Here is a 6,000-nt window from a genome sequence, read left to right on the forward strand (position 1 = left end):
TTTATAGAACAAAAGGCAGAAGGAAAAGGTGCTTTGGTAGAAAAATCTGGGACCCTCTTCGGCACTGGATTCAGGGGGAGCTGGCCTGAACAATATTATTATTATTGTAATTGCATTTCTTGTATCTTTTGTTTTTCTTTTTTTTCTTCTTTTTCTCTGTTAAATTTTTCCATTTGTACTTTTTGAATTGTCAAGCTTGTAGTAATCCTGTATGTCTTGCAAAAAATAAAAAATATTTAAAAAAAAAAAAAAAAAAAAAAAAAAAAAAAGGAAAATCTAGGTTGACTAGGTGGAGCGTGCTCCCTTTGTGTGCGTCTCTGGGAGGTGAGCTGCCTGTGGTGAAGGTCAGGGGAGGGTCATTTGTAAAACATGCCACAGGCTGGAGTCAGAACTTCACGCCACCTAGCACAGTGCGTGGAATGCGCCGCACTCCGAGGCACCGCAGTGTTGGAGAGATTCATCTTTAAGGTGGCAGCTGCCCTAGAAACTTGTAAACAAGTGTGTGTCTCTTTAACTCGCGTTGTCCTCTCATACACTTCTTCTTTCAGACGTAGAGAGCAGCTAGAAAAGCTCACTGATAGAACCAACCACAGGACATATATTGTATCTTTATGGGTTTGTATTATTTAGTAAGAACCTAAACCAAATAGGAACACGTCACACGGGTTCACGTATGTTGACACTAGTCGAAGTAGTCTACGTTCTATTAGATGTCAGTTTCAGAGTTGCATAACCAGCGCAATGGCACCTGCTCTTTACGTGTACAAGTCAGGACTATTGACATACCATGAAAGGGAAGGATGCTTTGGGCTTCAAAATGACTAATGGCCATAATGCTGATATCACATGACCTTTAACCCTAGCATTACACAAATGAAAGGCCTTCAAATACAGTGGGGCACAGGCAGGGTCTCTTCAGATCTGTAAACAGTGGAAACAAGCATTGAAAATGCAATAGGTCTCGCCTTTCATTAAGTTAAAGCCATTTGCTTTGATATACAATACCATTAGCAAAGCAAATGGCTTTAAACTTAATCAAAGGCGAGACCTATTGCATTTTCAATGCTTGTTACATATGGTAACACTGTCTGAGAAAAGATTTCACCTAAGCAGTACCAGTCTAATGCCCAAATACAGCAATAAGCAAACTTAAGATGACCAGACAGCCTTTGCTAAGGGCCTTCCACTGAACAGGAACATGTGGCACCATGTTTTTAATAACTTTTGATCCTTTAAGCTGGATCCTTTTTTTAAAAAAAAACCTGCAGATTATGCAGCAAATGACAAGGTGGCAAATGCAGCAATTCCATTGTTATGCGGAAAACGCTGTAGACGCAAAATTGCATAATTCCAGTGGCCCCGAATATAGGGTTTCAAACCAGTGCCCTGAACTGTATGCACCAGGTGTTTGACCACTTGACAAGCTAATACTGCTTGCCACTGATTTTTGGGCTGATAGCTCTTTCTGGTATATGATCTGTATGAATCTCAGTCTGTGAGGCTAACAATGATTGCCTGGCGGTTTGGCTGAGTTGTATAACCTTGAGTTCTGAATTTACAAATTTAGATAATTCAAAAGGAGATGGAGATAAAAAGGAGAAGAGACACAATCTGGATATAGGGTGAAAAGGAGGAATAGGAATGAGAATAAGGGTTGAAAAAAGAGTGAAGGGAAGGTATTAAAGAAAGATGGGAACACAAAGATGATAAAGAGTGATAGAAGAAAGGAGGGGTGAAGACGAGCACTAATATGTAGATGGCAGGAGGATTCAAACAGGGAATCAGAGATATAGTTAGAGACAGGACAGAAGGAACTGATGGAAACGATGAAAGAGTTGAAGAAAAAATAAGAGAAAAGAAAATGTACAGTTTTGGGCTAAAAATAAGCTACAAATGCATCACTTTAAGGGGTTTCCATTTTCATTAAGTAAGTAGCTTGGCTCCAAAATTCATCGAAAGAATATTTTTTCCTCAGTTAAATTTAAATGCTGAAATGAAGGGAAAAAAACAAAACATATATATTATACATCCAAAAGAGACTCGTGGGCCCTTTCAATGCCAATAAAAACACACAAGATGAACTATGGATTCAATTTCAACTTTGCCAGATATCTTGCAACAACATAGGGTAAATATTTAAAGCATCAATGCTTATTTTTTTTTTTTTAGCCACATGGAGTTCCACAACCCTTATTTTTTTTAGCCACATGGAGTTCCACAACCCTTATTTTTGTCCTTCAAATATTTACATTAATGTACTTCATTATTTTGTAACTTTTAGACTGACGCCGCAGTTTAGGTGAATAAACATTACTTAATTCAAGGAAATCACAAAAAATACATTAACGGAAGCACCATAGCTGAATCAACTGGAAAAATATAGGCAAAAAAAGAGGCAGAACATGTCGACAAGAGAAAGATCATGGTATGTCCTTATGTAGGTTTTTTCCCAGGCTGCACACAGTATTCATGTTTTCGGGAAAGTTTAAATTCAAATGTTGTTCATGTGCCATAAGTGCAGAAGCAAGCTGCACGCATTTGAAATTTTAAAAAAACATTGCTAAATACCATTTTGCACATTCAAAAATAATAATACAGATAGCAGAAATGTTGCTTTGTCCTCATGCACAAACTATTTTAAATTCTCGGTTACAAAAGGAGTACTCCGTGCTCTGGGTGTCATTAATAAATGCTGCATCTTTTTTGTACTTTGCAGCCGTGACCTTGCTGTAAAGGTGCTAGATGAGCAAGACATAACGTGTGTGAATGGCAAAAGTTATATATCTAAACGCCCATACCCTCTTCCTTCAATCATTCCTTCCCTTTTTTGAAAATAAATAATCTAAACTTTTTTTTCGGATATCTCAGATTGTTCTGCATTGTAACAGTATTGTTTAAGTATTCCCAACTGTGGATTTTGAAGCGGGTCCGTGTATTGTTTCCAGGGCCGGTTCTAGGCTTTTTGGGGTTTGTGCAGAGAATAAGTGTAGGTACTCACCTAATTTATAATCACAAGAAAATAGGTCTCTTGTCACACTAGTATCCGTTATTTTCCTCAATTTATCACACACCCCATAGTCCGCACTTACTTGTTGTTTGATGTACTCACCAAATTGAGCTGTAATCTAAGGGTGGAGTTTGGTGCGGGGCTAAGAGCAAAGCAATTATTAACAAGATAAAGACTTGCTCAGGGCACAATTACAATGTCTTTAAAAGCAACGTCATGTTTAAGGCTACAACTCCCAAATAAAGGTATAGTCACGTCGTCACTTCCTCCCTTTTATTGAGGCTCCTCGCACGCTCGCGGCTCAATAAGCAGGTACACTTGCTAAAAATAAAAAGTATACTGACGGGGGCAGAATAAATTACCTGTATGGACGAAGAATGAGCAGCACGGCTCTGCTGCGGTACATTTATGACTGGACGTACTCGATCCTCACGCGGCTTCTTGGCAGACATCACGTAACAAACGCTATCACAAGAACCTGGACTTCCAACACAGGGAATAAGTACATTAAGTGACACCGGTACAGGTTCACTACCGACTCGAAGCGGGAGCACCCCTCCCTCCTTCCTAAAAAACGCGCCAACGTAAACTTGTGGCAGTCAGACCAGCACTGTAGATAGCAGAGCGTATCGATGAGCGATGCGCTGCTTCTATATACAGGCCAAGAGCAATATTTTTATGTGATTGTTTTGAAACGTATCGCGTCAAACCTGACGTTTTAAAACTGGAGACTATTGAGTTCTCATAATGAAAAAATAACAGCAAACTTCAGGCATCTAGAACGTCCCGAATTCCAATGTAAACTAATGACAATGTCTCCACATTTCTCACTCGAGCTTTGGAGTGGTGTTTATGATTATTAAGCATAAATAGCCTTTTCATATTTATTTATAAAGATTGATTCAGGGGTTTATACTTATAAGCGCAGTACCATTTTCCAGATATGACAAATATAATGTGTAGTTTAAGATGTTATGTCCAGGGAAATGTGCTTATACCAACTTTAGTTAACGTAGGTCTTGACTGAATTCGAAATCTCAACTCTACGTGCAGTCATTTTTCAGCATGGTCATCTTCATTTCCTTCTCACTGCACACAGATGTGAGAGCTGTTTCTCTTTTGACTGCTAAATGCATTAGAATTGTGCTTACCCTAACATACAACATATCAATGGACACAATTCAGGTGGTAGACTCCTGATTTTGTAAGCCAAAAAAGGCTTTATTTTGACTGTCTCCCGCCTGAAATTGTCTCGGCTTCCATATAAATTAATGGTGGAAATCCATCCTTCCGGTTCTTTTTTTAATTTTTATTAAATCTCCCACTTTCCTCTCCTAAAATGTAGGCATGCATGCTCTAACATAACCTGTGTTTACATTGTCCTCCATTTTGAGTCCCTTTCGTCATACACCACGTGACAATTACTATTATTGTTGCTTCCTCATTCTATCTAACGAATTGCAAGTGATCCAGCGCAAGACTGGGAAAATGGAGAACAACTTATACCAATATCCTCCCTGCGTCGCAGACCCGTCGTCACACATTCTTATTCATACACACAGTCATTGGTGAGGCCCATAACACCAACCTTCACATGCCATCAATCACAAGTCTACACACACAGGAAGGATGAGTAATTCAAGCGCTGGATATGTGGGGGAAACACCTTATAACCTATAGGGAAAGAAGACTTATTTTACAAAATATACATTAGCATTTGTCGCCTATAGATCCCTAATCCTAAACATCAAGGCACTCCACCCACTTGGTCGGCGGACCAATTAGTTGGATTGGTTGATGGTGATTTAGAACCAGCTAAAACTCATTTTAAGAATCTGAATCCTTATTTCTCTAAATGAAACACCACAAACTCATATTTTCTTATTAATCAATTTTTGTTTATCTAAATTTTCATAATGATCTATATTTGCATTTGTCTCGTCAAAGTTGAGAATTCTAGATTAATTGAAGTAAATTGCAGAACATCAACATATTTACCTAATCTGGCTATTTGGGGTCCTCTAATTCATTGGCTCTGCATAACCGAGTTTGTTGTAAATTGTCCGAATAAAGCAGGCCAAGGCTCAAAGTCCAAAGTCATCTGCTCAGCACGTTACAGTCCCATATTTTATCAAAGGACCAGAAATCGTGCATGCATCTATCATAGCCTGCGAGGTTTGGAAAGGTTTGCAGTCATCAAGCGGTCAGGCAGCATCTGGACCATCAAGACAAAGACGTTGCAGTAGTTTTTTTTTTTTTCCTAACCCACTACCCTTTTTATAATGAAAATCAGGTTAACATGATACATTTTTAGGCCAAGAACAGTGGTGATTGGCTGGTTGGGATTGTCCGATTCTTATTCCCAGATTCTCAGTACAGTTCGAGGGGTGAGGTCACTAGTCCGCTCTTGTATCGGCTTGTTCCGGTTTACTGTAAGGTTGATTGTTCCCTTATCTTGGCAGTCCACCAAATTCTTATCCTTGACCGGAATCATGATGAGTAAAGGTCGCTAAGAAGTTCACGATACTGTCCGTACATGCGCAGATTACGCCGCGCCTCACGAGACGATGGCCATTTCTGCTTGCGGTGACAGCGGCCATTTTGGATTAGGCCCCGATGTCAACTTAAGCAAAACAAACACCAAAGAATAATTAATACATAGAAATGATGATTCTAATGTTAACCCCCTACTAATCCCTTTATGTGTTTGTACTTATCTAGCATATAGCGACATTTAAAGCCATTATATTCACCTTTTCCGATCCTCCACGAAGATGCAAACGTCACAAAGCAACATATCATGCGATATATTATTACCACATATACTATTATTAATATGCGTACAGATTTTAGCTATACAAGTTATTTAGCCATGCAAATAGCAAATCCCTCGTGTTGTTTATGTTTTTATAATGTTGATTAGTATACATGCAACACTCGTTTAATAATATTATAGTTAATAGATTATATTAATTAGTATTTCATACAAGAAT

At 38.7% G+C, this 6,000-nt stretch overlaps 1 long non-coding RNA gene across 3 annotated transcripts in view; it reads right to left on the bottom strand.

Moving 5' to 3' along the window:
• LOC146817967 (uncharacterized) overlaps window positions 1-3,635 on the bottom strand; it is a 63,411-nt gene extending 59,776 nt beyond the window's left edge. Inside the window, exon 1 of one of the 3 annotated variants that reach the window (XR_014963038.1) lies at window positions 3,370-3,635. This is a non-coding gene — a long non-coding RNA (uncharacterized LOC146817967). The remainder of the gene's footprint in view (window positions 1-3,369) is intronic. The other 2 variants (XR_014963039.1, XR_014963037.1) reach the window with 2 other exon arrangements.
• Window positions 3,636-6,000: the final 2,365 nt, after the last annotated feature.

This window comes from Triturus cristatus, chromosome 6 (assembly GCF_964204655.1).
Source record: "Triturus cristatus chromosome 6, aTriCri1.1, whole genome shotgun sequence".
Classification (NCBI taxonomy): domain Eukaryota; kingdom Metazoa; phylum Chordata; class Amphibia; order Caudata; family Salamandridae; genus Triturus; species Triturus cristatus.